The 19,321-nt window shown below is 34.8% G+C and overlaps 1 long non-coding RNA gene across 1 annotated transcript in view; it reads right to left on the reverse strand.

Annotated features, from left to right (window-relative positions):
• Positions 1-683: 683 nt before the first annotated feature.
• The window catches only part of LOC139961750 (uncharacterized), a 55,277-nt gene continuing 36,639 nt past the window's right edge, over positions 684-19,321 (reverse strand). Inside the window, exons 2-3 of the long non-coding RNA XR_011790977.1 lie at positions 5,589-5,630; positions 684-1,887 (exon numbers count right to left, since the gene is read on the reverse strand). This is a non-coding gene — a long non-coding RNA (uncharacterized lncRNA). The remainder of the gene's footprint in view (positions 1,888-5,588; positions 5,631-19,321) is intronic.

The following is a 19,321-nucleotide window of genomic DNA, read 5'->3' on the forward strand; positions in this document are numbered from 1 at the left end:
GCATTGTCTTGCTTTGCACTGTTGTGTACTGCTTTGTACCGGTACTGAAATATGTAGTGTCGAGATGAATTTTCATATAAATGACGTTGTGTTACATTGCATGATAAAGCATCATGTCAGATTGTGTTACCGAGGTAACCTTCATGATCCTAACTTTACATAGGGTGTAATGTATTTCCGGATCAGATCAAATCATTTCAAACATATATAGGCCTATCACATTTAAATATACCGTACAGTCTTATAGGAATATAACCCGGAGCATCGTCGATTGGTGATAGATTTCATCGTCAACGATGCACTTGATTTTGAAAATGAAACAAAATACTCCAACGCATAACTTATGTATCAGATCCCTCATATTGAACATGGTCTCCGGGATGTAGCTCCCGCACCCTGACATAACCACCCCCCCCCCCCCGTTCATATATCACTTACCGAGCAACTTCCATATTTCTATCTCTTCATGATTACCCACTTCTACGTGAGTTTTGATTGTACGTGATGACGTGTCTATTTATCAGTTGGTACTTTCTGATGCCATATCGTAATCTATTAATGGATCACTAAAAGGAGGTGATGACAACTTTCATCAACTAATAATAAAAACTACGAATTTCTCTTTGATTTTATATTTTCTGCTAATGTAAGTTTAAGATTGTTACTAAGCACAGGACTGTTATTTAGCCGTCAGTCTGGTAAACGAGCCAAAAAAAAAAAAACGTCGACAGTATTATCAACAATTGGTTTGATGAAGACGACTACTTGCCTACCGAAGACCCTTGCGTATTCTTAGTAGGCCTAAGTTATGCCATCAGATCAATCCGTCTGGAATTGATGAGATCACAGAAACCATTGATGTCTCTGATCCTGCCATATGTTTGCTTGTTTGTACGTGAAGACATAACATAGGAGAACACATTAATGTTGTTAATATTGGAATGTGTTCATTGGACTATAAAAAATGAAGTAATTCAATTTGTAGCTCGACTCAGTGTAAGATCAGGTGTTTGGACATTAAAAAAAAAGAATTAAAGAAATTGAAGAAAAATAATCCAAGAACATTAATGGGTATTATTGTTTATTTAAGGAGAATCGAGCATGCGAGCTGTACAGGTGGTCGATGGGCTTACTTAACCGAAAGAGTCAGGCGCGGATCCAGTGGGGGTGTACACCCCTTCCTTTCAGCCCCACAAAAGAAATATTTAGCACATGTATACCTAAATTATAGACCTAAAAATACCTCCATTTCGCGTGTACAATTCGACTGTAATGACCCTAGGGTCACGATCACTCCTTTTTTAAACTCCAGGATCCGCCAATGGAGAGAGCAAGAGATGTGATAGCATGTTAGTCTGATATTTGACAATTTATACTTGTAAAGTGGACTAAACAAACACAAAATTTGAAGACCTTGACATTTTCTTTTTTGGGGGGAATGCGAACATACCGTGATGATATATACTATTTGCAATGACATTTATTGTACACAAACCTACCAGACGAGCATGTTCCTTTAAACAGACGATAAGCGTTGTCCGTCGAATAGGGCAAAAAGCAATAATATTAAAAACAAACAAAAAACACACGTATAGGGTTGTCATGAAACTGCTAGGCAATAGGCATCTGCTGAAATGTTAATTGACAAGACGTTAACGTGAAATTGAGAAGATTACACCCGAAGGTCCTTGTCCGCTTTTGGTATTTAGAAACTATAATAAGAACGAAGCCTTTTTTTCGCGCTTAAACGTAATCACGCGAGCAGTGTACTCCGTTTAAAATTCGTTGTAAAAAATTCATAATTTTTGTAAATTGTCAGTAGATGGAATCAGCTGAAGACGAGTTAACATCTTGTTATATTTGTCGAGATGAGTGCTTTCTCTAGATCTAAAAAAGAAGAAAAAAAGTGAAAACGTGTTGAAACGGCTACCAATGTTAGGTCAATGGTCGTCTTTAACGCCAGAGGGGGTGTATACGGAACAAAACGTTTATGACCTCTTTTAATCGTTTCTAACACTTAATGTTGAAGTGCACCTGTCATCATAGTAGGCCTAGTGTGTTTAACGAGCGCGTGGTATATACGGATAGGCTGTTATTTCTAACACTTTTCTTGATAGCTATTTTTAAGACACTCACCATCATCCTTCCCCATATGTCACGGGGTGGGGGAGGGGGAGGTGAGGGGAGGGGAAGAACTAAATTTCATGATCATTATTTTGTTCCAGAGATTATAGAGAAGAAACTGTTTGACTTGAAGGTTTATCAGTATGAAAAGATAATGTTAATCAAGTTTCGTATAAGCTTAAATTTGTAGCAGAATTGAAGTAATACGGGTACGTTCATTAACGTGTTGGTTTTATATTCATAGGCCTAAGTCTGTCCTCCGCACCCTTCGCATGACATTAATCTAAATTCTTTTCGAGGCAAGCTTCCTATTTTGAGACGCCTTAATTATAGCATGTACTTGTAACGATAATTTGTATCGTTAAACTATTAATGCAATACATACATGTTAAAGCATACTCTGATAGGCTAGTTTTGAGTTTTGATCAGTAAGTGACCATCAGCACGTTTAATGCCACATTGCAGAATACCTCTTAACGTAGCCTTTTTGAGTTTTGATCGTAAACTTTGCTGATCAGGTGTACGACCACCATTTTGTAGTGGGATAGAGCATAGAGGGGTTATATTCGATTCGCCCGGGAGGGGGGGGGGGGTTCTAAGGGGACGGATTTCCCTTGAGCCTTTGAGAAGTTTTGATCAAACGGACGGATGCTTAGATGCAAAATGGCCGCACTTTATTTTGCAACATTTAAGCAATGCTGGTGAGGCTGATTCCCATGTCCCTTTGATTTTATCCCGATTCTTGATTTTATCCCGGGGGAGGGGGAGGGGGGAAGTGGGTACTCCTCTGACATATCTTGAAACCTTTGCCACATAATAGAATATTATCCCTCATTCTACTATAATATAGTTGTAATGTAGTTGTTATATATATATTTATAATATAGTTGTGATTAAAACAGTGTACAACAGTTGTAATTGTTTGCTGTGTTGCATTTACAATACTTACCGGTTCAAGTTGTCATTCCATGACGCCAATTTGGTTTACTACAGTAACAGATAAATGTGTTTAGGTAGCTGCCATTTTAAGTAGCTCGTGAATATAGTACCGTCATATTGTAGCAAACTTCAACACAAAGTCGCAGCCTTAACTTTTGCGAAAAAGAACACTTGTGTGTTGTAAAAAAGTTGCTTGCGGTTAGTCATTTCCAGCCTTTTCTCGCCACCACATAAGTTCAACTATTTCATTATTTTGTCTTTCAAATTCAATTCAGACTATATTTAGTGATATAACGCTTGTCTTGATATCCTTTTTGCTTATGTTTACTCCGTTGTGTTTAGGTCATTAGGAAAGGTGTTATCAAGTTTGGACATCAAGCGTGTAATGTAGGCTCTTCTAGGCTATATCGCTCATTATGTGAACAATTATTCCCGCCATCGAAAAATCCAAATCCAAAATTTGAGTCCAGGTTTCCTCTCTATCGGTATTTGACAATCTAGTTATGAATGAGACATCCTTTATTTACTCTCTTCCATCCTATAACGTGATTACGCAAAGTGTGGCCATGACTGAACATCTCCCGACATACTTACACCTCCAATAATCTGAGACCAATATGAGAGGAAAGATTCAAACCCGAAGATTACTAGCAGTCCATTAAGTACTACTGATATACGATAAACTTGGTCAGAGCAACGAGACCTTCAAATATATATATGTCATATCCACTTCAGTATGAAAAAGAAAAACAAAGTAACTTTGATTACGCTACGTGATAAAGATATCTATCTATCTATATGTTTATATATATATATATATATATATATATATATATATATATGTATATATATATATATATATAATATATACAATGCGATATTAGATTAGTATTAAGGCTATGTTGGGTTTCTATGGTGATATTAATGGCAAGAATGACGACTTCTGTAGATCGATAGCTAAAAAGTGGGTTGAGGTTTTTGAAATTAATATTACTGTATCTGTCCGTAGCACATAAGTTTTATTACAAGAACTTTGTTTATGTTGCGATTAAGAGCAGGCATTTTCATGGAAATTGCTTCAAACAATTGTTCATGCCACACCAGTTCGCAGCTTTGTTGGTATTTCAACAGCATGAAATAGAACCAAAATCAAAAGAGGACAAATAACTTGAAAGGCTCTTAATAAACGAACAGACGAGATGGTCTTCTACCGCTTTATTTTAAAAGCTTAGGAACTATATGTTATACGCAGCTTTTCATTTCTGTAACGAGATTGGGTTTTAATTTGTTTTAAAGTTCATAATTACATCGGCATGCACTCGGGAGATCTAAGATACAAGATGAAAGGAATAGCCTATATAAGACTATGTCGGTTTATCGCTTTTTTCATATCGCAACAATCCGCAGTGCATGGGGAACGAAAAAGCTGATTTTTTTGCAACAGATATCGCATGTACAGAGATATTAAGAACGTGGTATATCACGACCTTGAGATGCAGTAAACCTAAAAGCAGTTCTTTGCTTTGATTTACGGACACCAAATTCCCATTACAACTTGGTTCGTCATAATAAACTATATCTAATACTGTAGACTACTATAGGCAGAGGCGTCTGTAGCCAGGTCGGACCCACTGGGTTCAATTATATGTCACATTTATTGTTATGACTGATTTTTCTCCGGACCATCTAATTGACCCCAAGACCCGTTCATTGACTTTGGGCTACTCTAAGTGACCCGGGCTCTGGTTCTGTAGACCGCTCACCCCCATCCCTCCTCACTCCCCCAAGAACGAATCCGCAACAATGCTACTCGCTGCTAAAGTCAAACTTATACGCAGTCATAGGCCATATACGTATATTCTGTAAGTATATATAATCTTGTACAGTAAAACTTGCTTCTAGAACCCATGGTTCGCTTCGTGCAGTGGGTAGGAAGCTTCCGAAAAGAAGGGGGCACAACATCAGAGGGCTGAGAGGGTCAATTTCTCATTCCACAACCACCACTCGTTATGCTATAAACCACCACTCGTTATGCTATAAACCACCACTCGTTATGCTATAAACCACCACTCGTTATGCTATAAACCACCACTCGTTATGCTATAAACCGATACACATCGGTCATATCACTTAAATATATACGATATGTCAGTATGCTATCAATACTATTTATTGAGATTGTTTATTTTTAACTGTGTTACAAAAAGATATGGGAAGCCATTTTAAAAAAAAAGCATGTATATACAGACTAAATAATTAAAATAAAATATTAAAATTAACAAAGGCTTAAGATATTCAAAGGACAGTTCTTCATCAAGGGGCACATTTTATTTGACAGTAGGGCACATTAGCTGTTTTGGAAAAAGTGGGGGCACGTGCCCCCTGCGCCCCCCCCCCCGGCTTCTACCCCCTGGCTTCGTGGTATACAAATATATGCCGGTATTCCTTGTATCCTAGCGTATTGATTTCGTTTCTGTACAAAACCTTTTCCCTTAGAAAAGAAAGAATAAAAAACAGTTACTTACTGCTTTGTGTTCTCCCCTTTATCGGATGCTAATTTCTTGATTCTGCAAGGAAGACAAAAAAAAAGGAAGGTGCGATAATTCAATGGACCAAAAAAAAAAACAATAACGAAGAGCATGATACTGAAATCTGAAAATGAAATTGTGTTTGTCTTGTCAAATTCTTCAGATTTTCTATATTACACAACGAGGTCGGTTAAAATATTTTAAATTGCCAGTTTTTAGATTGTTTACGACTAGTCATTAAAGATTGTCTGTAAAACAGTTTGAATACAAAACCAATTTGTCCCACTGTATAGATGTCAAACTATAAGATCCAGGGACCAAAAACTATATAAAAATGTGAGATTAGTTAGGAAAGACGAGAATAAGAATGACATTACATAGACTACGATTCCAGACGTTTCTTGTCAATAAAATACTTGGCAAGTATTCGTGCATGAAGACATTGCAATTTTAGGCTCATAACAACTTTCCAATAAGCTTTTTAGTGTACTTTAGCCGCGTTTCATATAATACAAAGCCTAGAAAAGTTTTTGCCTTTAAGTCTTGGAGTGAAATTTGGGGAAATAATTTCGTTTTTGGGAAGATTTCATTTCCAATTGAAGTTCTAAATGAAGAAAATAAAAAATATTTGAAAAAAAAGTTAAATATGAACTCATTCAATCACCCCCCCCCCCCCGCCCCCAAAGATTGAAGATTTTATTTTACTCTTGGCAAAAATAACAGTCATAGTTTAAATCCCACGGGGATCGTATCTTAAAGCACCAAATTAATTATTTTGAGGAATGAATGCGTCACTGACCATTTATTTTGAGCGGGGGGGGGGGGGGGTGGGGATTGACAATCGAGGTACACAACCTGCGATAAAACTTCGCGAGCATACCATCCAAAAAAATTAATCGATGGAAGCGTAAAGTACTGTTTTGTTTTGTCTTTTTGGGCGTAAAAAAATGCTCTCTCTTTCTCATTAAAGCGGTTGCTTGCGTTCGGTTACTAATTATCTATAGTTACACAAACAGTTTCTTCCACATAAAATTGCATTTGATATCAAACTTAGGTTCTTCGAGATAATTTCAACCGCGGCGTTGAAAGCTAGGTTGGCCACGGGGCGCGGCCTCCCCCTCCCACTCCCCACCCTTTTGCATTCGTCATTTTTGCCTGCATTAGTGGCCTACATTATGAAAATTATATTACTCTTAATCCATTATAACCCCGGGCCGACTTCATATCATGACGGTCCCCTAATTTTTCCCGGGACCCGAGACCGCAGTCTTCACTAACAGCCCCCCCCCCCCCACCCTCACTTCCTCTCGTCAGGCTCGGCAGACTTTTAACATATAAACGCTCAGTAATGAGTTATTATTATAACAACGCTAATACATTTTCCGTATAAATATTAATAATGTGTAGCAAACAGGTCATGAATTCAAATCAAAATATTTTAATCCAAATGCATGAAGGAAAAGCTTCCTCCACTGGGGTGGATATTTTCATTAAAGGTAATTTTGAGTTATAAATTTGCCCTAAGCATTCAATAATTATAATAATATAATATGGAACTTCACTATGTTGACTTTCTTCAAGTTTAGTAAAAACAAAATAGTTGTGTAGAAAAGTTAAAACATTTCAAAATGATTTCACACTCAAATGTCTCGTCGACTAGATATTCATTTCGTTTCCGTCAGTTATCGTCAGTCGGACGAATATGGTTCAATCGAGGGATTTTGTTTACATTCATGAGGGTACATACCACCTTTTCAACCTCGCAATGAAAAAATGAATAGAAATTATTTGCACAATCTTGCGTTTAGAACTAATGATGGACTTATAATTTACAGACTAAATGCACCAGAATGCAATATTTGACTTCTGGAGTTTTCTATATCCTTGGGGTAACACCCCCCCCCCCTAGACATCCTATTTAGGAGTTGGCTTCAACGACCACAGGGGCCACCCTCACTTCCATATAAAATTCTTGATTCGTCTCTCGTCCTTCCATACATAAAGGTTCTGCCCCCTCTACTTGAGTCATTTTGGGGGAAATTTACAATTGTTCTCCCCATCCTCTCTACCCCCAACCTTTGAAATTCTATAACATGTCTTCGACATGAGTCTTTTACTTTATGAAATCTGCTCAACAATGAATAATGCCATACCAGTCAATTATACGCATACAAGACACGACTGATACAGTAATACGTTCGATGGGTTTGTTTGTGTTATGTTCTTTATATAATTTCATCAGTTTCATCAATTGATGGATGGCATTACAGTGAGAGCACATCTGAAACATAACGTCGGGAATTCTTAAGTAAAAAAAAAAAAAAACACTAAAAAAAATCCATCTCAATGGCGCGTAGCCATTTTAAAAATATATAAAGTGTAAGTTATAAAGTAGTGACATGTTTGGTCTCTAATCTACTAGCATAATCCTCAAGAGGAGTCCCATCTTCAATGTTTTCAGGGCAAGTGGTCTCTGGGGACCTTTGTTTCCTTTTGTAACAAACTTCTCAGTTCGTCCTTGAGATGTTATACATTCGCGAAATGTTTGACAACCTTTGTAGGTTTACCTCCGTCTTTGATTAATATACGAATTGGAAACTCAACAATTCGGCTAGAATCGGTGCGAGACTATACACTTTTTGTTTTGTCTTTTCGTGAAGATTATAACTTTTATGTATTGCTGCTTGCAGTGCTTGAAGTACACACTCATCGTCGGAAGTTAGTTATGTTCCATTATACGTCAGTCACATTGTGTTTATGGAAGAACGGGAGTATCGCGGAATTGTGACCATAAGCTGTGTTTTGTTTGCTATTTGCATCAATAGTGCCCTACTCATTCGTTCTTGAATGAAATAAGTAGCCTAATCTCAATCGCCCAGGATTCTATTTTTGAAAACTATTTTTCTCTCCGATAATCTCAAGGCGTCACGTTTATCTTTAATTGATATATAAGATATTTGTGGTGACGATTTCTTTACAAATAATCTAAGAAAATTCGTGCTCAGTTTGTGAGACATAGGCAAAGTGATTTATTTATTTATTTTTTATTTGTCAGAGGGCTGTCATGTCTTTTACATGTCTAAACATAATTTAATAAATAAAGAAAACGTTGTGTCTAATAAATCAAGCCTTTGTGGCGCAATTACGTCATATTCAGACTTACTCAAGTCTCCATACTGTGCGTCATAGAACTCTTATGTTAAGTCTGTAATATCTTTCAAATGGATTCCTGCAATGATGGCGATCGGAAGTTCTTCGTCACAAGTATATATATATATATATATATATATATATATATATATATATATATATCACACTGAGTAAATATATATATATATATTTTTAATGTGTTTATATATTTATTTTGAGATATCTGAGAATATAATCTGCTGCTTTATTCGCCCAACATTTATGACACAATGAACGATGAAATCAATTGCAGATATTTGTAATAGTAAGGCACTACATTAAATTTGTGTCACGCAGTAATGTCATGAATTGAAATTACACAATAATAATGATGACGACGATATGATGATGACGATGACGATGACGATCGTGATGACGATGACGACGATGGCGAGGACGATGCATGTGCCCTACGAAGAAGCCTAATTCTCTCTTTTGGCATAAATGCACCTTCGCTTGAAAGCGATCAAATAATACGAAATAAAAACGGATTCCTAGTGTAGAAGCCTTCTGCGGTCGAATACCTTACTCGGTGATGCTGATATACCTCAGTTGACAGTTACCTTAGAATTTCGACAAAATTACTGCCGCTCCTTATCAATCCTAAGTCTGAGGTGATTCTTATTTGTTGACAGAAATAAAAACTGGAAATAGTTAGGTTTTCCTTTGTAGTAAAACCAACCACTTCGTTATTTACAGACCGCGTTTATACCGAAAGAGCAGGTTGAGTCCACGAAACACGAACATTAATGAAAACCCAATAGTCCTATAGAAGACAGTGATTGAACATTATCGCCTCATCCGAGGTCATCCGCGTAACTTCCGTAAAGTTCCTCTTCGTATACGAGAAATTGATCGATCGAGGGAAAATAGTGTCAAAGCCCCGGTAGCCCCCAGGATCACTACAGGGGTGTGTGGAGGATATAAGCGCCATGAGAATCAATAATTTTATTGGAAAGAGAGACAGCAGAAAGAGGGAAAACGTCCTATCCAGCGAGTAATATAGTTTGACTGTATATAGGCAAGTGACTCACTGCATGTAGCGTGCGGAGATAGTTAATAATATATTGGCAATGTTTCTAGACTGCCGGGGGAGGGGGAAAGGTACATTTTTGGAATCGTCGATATGTCGGTGTTGAAGTTTGGTAAAATGCTAAGGGATTCATTTAAGAAAGTGATTGAGATATGTGATGGGAATTGACAAAGGAATCTTCTAAAGAGCACCAACTTCCGAACCACATGTTAGGCCGATAAGATTGGAAATCCAGTAGGATTTCATTAACAAATATCGCTGGATCTTCAGATTGGTGGATTCGGTATTATAAAAAGAGGAAGTGGTTATCGACCCGGAAGTGGGTCACCGGGAGCGTAGTGCTTTAACATGTTACTATACTTTAGTTCGGTTCATGCAGATTATAGTGCATAGACCACCTATATGTTGACTGGTGGCTATATAAGAGAGGAGCGAAAAATGACAACCCAAAATAGATTATTTTGAAGATGTCATTTCCCTTGCGTGACTTACTTTTGGTTGGTTTGTTTTTAATACGAGTGTTGACACAATGTGATGGCAGGTCTTGTTAACAGTATATAGTGACGCCTATACCTGTATCCTAAAAAAGATTGATCTCTCCTCTGACCAAAGTCACACGCGTATATGTGATAAGAAGTACTATTTGGTTTTTGTGTGCAAAATTGAATATATATGTATGAATATATATATATATATATGTATATATATATATATATATATATATATATATATATATATATATATATATATATACAGTAAGTCTATACGAGCATATGTTTCTACACATCTCTTACTATACTCCCAATTCAATGGGTTCTTTTTTGCAATAACACAAAAAAAGAGAAAAAAATGGGAAAATTGACTTCTAAAGCAAATAGTTCAAGGGAAATCTCCTTCAATATTATCAAATTATCCGTGAAAAAAACTACAATTTTGAGAAACGTTTTGCGGTCTCTTGAATCAAGTCCACATTCTCCCAATTTGTTCTTGCCTTCAAGCTCCGTCGGGCGTTATTTTTTCTTGAAGGTTAAAGACTCATGCGGTTCCAAATGTCAAGAACAACAATTTAATTGACTTCAAATGATTGAAAAAAATGTCGATAAGAATTGGTACTTTTCTTTTTCGCAAGATCGTCCAAGAATATACTGTGCTTTTTTTTTTAACTTATACTTTTGAATTCATTGAGCTGCATATATATAAGCTTCCTATTGTGGAAATATCGACGATTTTTACGGGGAAATAATCTAAGGATAATCACCATTATAGATAATAAGTTCCATTAAATGTGATTCGTGGATAGTTCCCGCTTTTTTATGTGTTTTTTTTCTTTTGCTTTCTTTCCTTCTTGTTTTAAGCAAAGTGTCAGTAGTAACATTTCGATGCCGTACAGAACTGAATAGTGCTGCAATGTTTTACAAAATGGTAGCATTGATTTTCCCATTTAGTTTTACATAAGATGTGATTCAGAAAGTCACATTGAATTCTTTTTTATTAAAAAAAAAAAAAAAAAAAAAAAAAGTTCTTGTACGATATGAAGATAGACGTGCTTGAAAGGTTGGAATAATGTTCAAGTGTCGACGTCCACACATGATCAGTCACTGGCCAATTCCACTGTAGTACTCATACTGTTGTACTCGTACCCATACTGTTGTACTCGTACTCATACTATTGAAATCGTACTCATACTGTTGTACTCGTACCCATGCTGTTGTACTCGTACCCATACTGTTGTCCACGTACTCATACTGTTGTACTCATACCCGTACTGTTGTACTCGTACGCATACTGTTGTGCTTGCACGCATACTGTTGTACTCGTACCCGTGCTGTTTGAATTCGCACCCATACTGTTGTACTCGTACTGATACTGTTGTACTCGTACTCATACTGTTGTACTCGCACGACACGTCTGCCACAAAATACTTGTCAATGATAGCTCTCCTTTGCCGTAAAAACTGCGTATATATAACATTACATACCACTTTTCTGTTTAACTTTTTTCTTCTTTAACTTTTAATCTGGCTATTGCATCGAATAAGGTCTTGTCATTCTTGAAGAGAACAGTACTGATTCTTGACTACACATCAAATGGGGAAAAAACCTCCTTTAGGTCAAATTCAATGAGAGACAATGACCTATAAGTTCATTTTCGAACGGGGGAGTATACACGCAGTGCTGGTATCGATTTTAAAAATCAGATCCATTTAAATCTGCATAGTTCTTCCAAAATCAAAGACAAACCGGTAGATTTTCACTTTGATTAAACTTGCTAGGGGAAGGTGAAATTTATTGGCTGGATTGAAATTTCGATGACGTCTGAAGTACAGCTGGAGAAATATTTTAATATTTATCTATATCTAGATGTCTTCGTTTCGTTCTTGTTCGTTATTTTCTCTGAATTTTTATTTTATATTAAAGAAATGTATGTTGTAAACGCGACAAAAAAAAATATATAAATAAATACAACAGTTAAGCATCAAGGAATTTAAAATTTAAAAAATGTATATTTGATGCATGATAACGACTTGCATCTTATATCTTTTATCTGACATGTTTATAGGATAACATTTGAATCTACAATAATTAACAATCCGAATCAGAAGTAACAGTAAAGCAAGAAAAAATTAAGTTTTATAATAATATGGTAAGACAGTCATTGCTCTCAGTAATGCTGTTTTCTAATCGCGTCTTCTATCAAATACAATAAGGTTGTATATAATGTATATATATACTTAGTTAAATATATAGTTATATATATATATGTTTATATATATATATATGTTTATATATATATATATATATATATATATAGAGTTATTTACATAATAGCTGTTAAATCTTCCTCATCACTTGAGAAATGTCACATCTATTGACACTTTTAAGAAGCATTTGAAAATTTGAAATTTCTTTTTAGGCTTGAGTATGGGCATTAATCTTATTCGTTGTTTTATTCACATTACTGTGCCCATTTTTATGTATATTTATATTTTTATGTTCTTTATTGTGGTTTATAACCCTGTCCTATATCATTTTTTACTTGTATTGCTGTTGTTATCACTTTTAGGTTTTCTTAAGTTTGGTAATTTTATATTCCAGGTATTGGTTCTTTAATACAGTGCTCTTGAGCATGTTTTATTTCAAGATAACAGCACTTTAATATATATATATCTATATCTATATCTATCTATATATATATATATATATATATATATATATATATATATATATATATATATATATACATACAAAACACAACAAACACAACCATCAATATTTTTTGCATATTTTGTGATAGAGACAACTGTCATGAACAACTTTACCAAAAAGCTAAGTAAAATCGTGTCCAATTTGGGAGATATCACAGATTTGAAGACTTGATCAAGTCTAAATATGACATCATCGAGCAACATGTCCTTCGATGCTTTCATGTTTTTCTTAATTTGTTTGTGTGTGTGTGTGTGCAATGTTTGTTTTTCATAATGGAGATGGGTTTTGCAAATGTTTTATTGCTTAATCTCAAATACTAAAGTTATATAAAAGATTTTAGTTTCTATAGTGACACTATGACGTCACAGATATACAAAACGATAGCTCTCAGGAACGACTTATAATCGACGATATCTTTCAATCTAAGAGCAAGAGTTTTCATAGCTGTTTTTTTTGGGGGGGGGGGGGGTTGTGGGTGTTGGGGGCGGGGAGTTGTTCTTCTAGAAGATCTCTACCAAACAAGCTTAATGTGACGGTTAGGTGTGTTTCCCCTTTCAATTCAATGCACAAAATCACTGTACATCATGCGTTTTCATACTGTCTGAAAAACTACACAATTTTGAATGTAAGTGGTCCCAGTTATGAGCGGATAGCTGTGCTTGTAGTATGCTTTGACCAGGCAGTTGTTATGGTAACTCATTGCTTTGACAATCTGTAATCATATCAGTCCAATGCTGCGTAGTCTGCGATATATTAAAAAACATCATGAGATATCAAGGCTCAACGACTAAGCGTTGACTAATGGTTAGCTATATATATTGAGTTGACCATGTTTTTGTTGAAAGCTGAAAATCTTTGCTCATAGAAATACTCGTATCGACCTATAAAACATGGAACTGACATCTCGTGTCCAGTATCGATTGAGCCTATACGCCAGACTAATTAAATCAATAATTTCTTTCAAGCAATCATTTTCAAATTCAAAATAGCGACAAAACTTCATCCTATAGACACAAACCAAATGTTTTGTTTAATTACGTTGGTTTGTATATTGCATAGATCAGAGGAATTACTTATTTTCAAATTTTTCTATATGTTAGCTGGCTAAACTATATCTCATGACATCGTTATCGGGGATTGATAGACCGGATCTTGAAATAAAATGTGTAATCATGTTGATTTCTGAGATGAATTAATTTTCACGGAATCTCTACTCTCTAATGACTTTCGATTTTTTATTTTCTCATTATACTTTATGTATAACAGTAACATATAGCACATGTTAATCGTCCATGTGATGTTTGCCAGTGTATGAATGTAAGAATGAATGAATGCATGCATGAATGAATGAATGAAAGAATGAATGAATGCACGCATGCATGCATGCATGTATGTATGAATGAATGAATGAATGTATGAAGGTATGTATGAACGAACGAACGAACGAACGAACGAACGAACGAACGAACGAACGAACGAACGAACGAACGAACGAACGAACGAACGAACGAACGAACGAACGAACGAACGAACGAACGAACGAACGAACGAACGAACGAACGAACGAACGAACGAACGAACGAACGAACGAACGAACGAACGAACGAACGAACGAACGAACGAACGAACGAACGAACGAACGAACGAACGAACGAACGAACGAACGAACGAACGAACGAACGAACGAATGTGTGAAACATTAATATTCAGTGACTTAAAACATGCCAAAAGATATTTCACAAACAACCCAAGAAGCTTCAATGCAAGTCAGATTTGAATGAGCTCATTTACTCAATTCTCTTGGACCCAAATTTACATTATATATTAAAAATCTTCCGTCACTCATTCAAGATCGCATCAGATATGCTTATCATGGCGACCATAAGTTAGAACGTTTTGTAAGAATGTGCTTGGTAAGCTTATCCTCATAACTCTAGGTGTGATTCCAATCGCTGTGCATATAGCTATGTTTCTCATAGAAGATTTAAGAAAACCGTTCGTAACCTATGAATATACGTTGAAGTCTTTCAAACTCAAACTACAAGCACGTACGTGACTCACAACGGGAGCACAGGCGGGTGACTTGCATTTGACACAGTTGGTTATCGATACATCTAATCTGTACGTTATACAATATGTAGGCGACATAATTTCACTTCTGTCACTTTGGGTTAAACACGCCAAAGATTTTAACGCATCATCTACTAGTACATGTCAAAGCAGAGAGGTTGTTCCTATAGTCAAAGAGACGCAAAAACATTGTATTATAGACAACAATGATACCATAGACTCCAATATAGAAGTAGATAGAAGGATTTAGCTGTATGGGAGACATAGAATGACTAATGTTCAACAAATCATTAATAGGTCTGTCTTTAACACCCTCACGAAACACTCTCACTTGGGTGCCATGTTATTATATAGTGTTACGACAGTGTTCTAGCTCAGTGGCTGTATGTATACACACACACACACACATATATATATATATATGAATATATATATATATATATATATATATACATATATACATATACATATATAGATATATATATATGTATATATATATATATATATATTTTTAATTCTAGTGAAGTTTCTTGTTACATGTATACTTTATGTTTAAAGGTTAACTGGGTTATATATATATATGGTAGATATATATGGTAGATATATATGGTAGATATAAATATATATATATATATATATATTTATATATATATATATATATATATATATATATATATATAAATATATGTATATATATATATATGAATATATATATATGAACATATATATATATATTCATATATATATATATATGGTAGATATATATGGTAGATATATATAGATATATATATAGATATATATATATAAATATATCTATATATATCTACCATATATATCTACCATATATATCCAGGGACGTATCCAGGATTTTCCAATAGGGGGGGCGCCAGGCATGAATGATCGCCGTCCTGGGGGATGGGTCTAAGGGGAGGGGTGTACAATTTTTGCTTTCAAAGAAGGGCTGAAATGCAAAAATGGTGTCATATGCATGGGCGGCGATCCGTACTTCCGAGTGGGGGGGGGGGGGGATATGACCTTGTTGACTATCTAAGCGTAGCGCCACCATGAGTTGGCGCGAAGCGTACAAGAAAATTTTGGGATTAACAAACCCTCTAGATGGCCGGAAACGGCACTTCCCGAGGTTTCCAAGCGGCATATACCCAACTTTAAAATAGGGATGTCATGTCCGAAATATCTCATAATCAGGATCCAAAATACTTTTTTTTTTTTAATTTCGGGTGTTATTTTGGGAAAATTGCCCCTGTCAATCTTGTTTCAGGCGCAACGTTAGAATGTTCGAGAGCTCTGTTATATTATTCGATGAAGAAAATGGCCTCATGCAGGCTATTATAGGCCTATACACATGCAATACACAATTGCACATAGTTACATTCCTAGGTACCGATTGCTAGGGCATCCAGGTGAAACGTGTATTAAGCATTACCCTAGTTACATGAGATTCTCAGCTGTTCGAGGGAACATGTACGTGTGTAGGCCTACTATAGGGCCTATATGAATACTATGAGGGTGCATATATGTACTATATCAATACCGTGGGCGCAATAATACATTTTGTTGTTATAGGGCCAATGAAGCCTACAGTCAACTATTTTTGCTTTATAAAGACGCTTTATTTGAAAAGATCGCACTGCGTTTATGGTAGGCGAGAAATGAAGCTAAAAAAGAGCCGTACATTAAGCAAGATGCATAAATGTAGGCATGAAAATATTCTTATCCCTGGCATTTGGTGGGGGGGGGGGGGGATATGGTGCATTACATCCCCCTCCACCCATTTTCATGGGGGGATATATCCCCCCTCCACCCAGGATCGCCGCCCATGGCCATATGTGATCCATTTTTCGACCTTAATAATAAGCAACATTTCCAGTAAATATGGACACAAAATGCACAATTTAGTATGGCTGGCATGTCATTTAGTGTTTATAGTGATAATACAAACACAATTACCATCTATGTTTCTAAATCTATTATGCCGCCGAACTTCGCCAGAACCTTTTTTTGGCAAACAAAAAATAAAGCATACGGGAGGGGGGGGGGGGGTTGAGCGATCACCGACATCTCACATAAAGGTCGTCAATTTTTTTTTTTTTTTTTTTTTTTGCTAAACTTTTTTTTTTTTTGGTGACGGCCAATAGGGGGGGGCGCGCCTGTTGCGCCCCCCTGGATACGCCCCTGTATATCTACCACATATATATATATAACCCAGTTAACCTTTAAACATAAAGTATACATGTAACAAGAAACTTCACTAGAATTAAAAATATATATTTATATATATATATTCATATATATATATATATATATCTATATATATATAAATATATATATGAATATATATATATGAATATATATATATATATCTATATATATCTACCATATATATCTACCATATATATATAACCCAGTTAACCTTTAAACATAAAGTATACATGTAACAAGAAACTTCACTAGAATTAAAAATATATATTTATATATATGTTCATATATATATGTTCATATATATCTATATATATATCTATATATATATATATATGTATATATATATAAATATATATATGAATATATATATATATATAAATATATGTATATATATATCTATATATATCTACCATATATATCTACCATATATATCTACCATATATATATAAATATATATATATATATAACCCAGTTAACCTTTAAACATAAAGTATACATGTAACAAGAAACTTCACTATAGAATTAAAAAAAAAACCGTCTTTTTCACCTGTCAGCACGTTTAAATTGAACTATATAAAAGAAACCTTGCCGTCTGACAACAACAAAAAAGGCAATATTATGCAACATTAGTACTTTGGCTTACCGAACAGAAGATCGTCTCTTCAGTTCTAGTGGACATCTTTAAGGAGGTCACTTCAACCTCTGCATATTCTAGGCTGAGACAGTATCGCGTTGAGAACTTTGCGATCTACATTCAACGAAATCTTCATTACTTAACGAAAGTCAGAAAATCCTCTCATGAAAAGTCCTCCATGTTCCTTTAGAGCAAAGGTATACAATCTAATACGATGCGTTCCGTATATGATCTATAGTGGTTCAGATTTTTTTTTTCTTGTAAATATATGGGCATAAAGTACTGCTTGTTGTAACAGTGAAGGATATCTTACACATTTCCAGTGTACTATATTACGTAAATGACGTAAATTGCAAACACTGAATCTTTGAAAGTTGTGTGTAAAGGAGTTCAAGAACACAAAGATTTACTTTAATTTGTTCTGGGATTCCATTGAATTTAGAAAAGACTTCAAGAACATCGTCTTGTATTTTGCTTTGAAAAAAAAAGAAATCTTGATTTTTTTTTGGTGTGTGTATATAAGACCAAGGTTAGCTATATGGCGTGAGACCGATAAAGCTAGGAAAATCTTTTAGATATTACTAACTATAAAGTTATCACATGTACTAGCTAAAGGTATCACATGTACTAACAAAAGGTATCACATGTTATTGGGGGATAAGATTGGTAGAGAAAATATGTTATATGTAGGCGACCTCAACTGATTTCACGCACTGATGTTGAGATGAACATGGTGCACCTCTTTGCCAAATAAACTAGTACATGCATATATAAATATTTACACTGAAACTGAGATTTTTTATGCGCGATCATGATAAAAAAAAAAAACTTTCGAATATTTGAGTGTTATAATAAATAAAGTCATGCATAACTTGTTTTCTCTTAAAAACAGCAAAGTTTTGCATACGCATAGGAGTTGATCAATTAAGATGCATTTTAATACCAATATATATATTTATATATATATATATATATATATATATATATATATATGTGTGTGTATATATATATATATATATATATATATATATGTGTGTATATATATATATATATATATATTTATATAATTATATATATATATATATATGTGTGTGTATATATATATATGTATATATATATATATATATATGTATATATATATATATATATGTATATATATATTTATATATATTTATATAATTATATAGCAAAAGACATACCAAAGTATTCCTCTTTTCAGCAAAACAAACTGTTTGCTTGATCATATCTTATATTTCTGTAAGTAGGTTTGACATTTTGTTAAATAAGTGACGTCATCGGTCACCAAGCACGTAAGAGGTAAAGTATATTGGCATCTCTTTATGGTTCTCGTGTTATCATTAATAAATCAATAAAAGTT

Source organism: Apostichopus japonicus, chromosome 20, assembly GCF_037975245.1.
Source record: "Apostichopus japonicus isolate 1M-3 chromosome 20, ASM3797524v1, whole genome shotgun sequence".
Classification (NCBI taxonomy): domain Eukaryota; kingdom Metazoa; phylum Echinodermata; class Holothuroidea; order Aspidochirotida; family Stichopodidae; genus Apostichopus; species Apostichopus japonicus.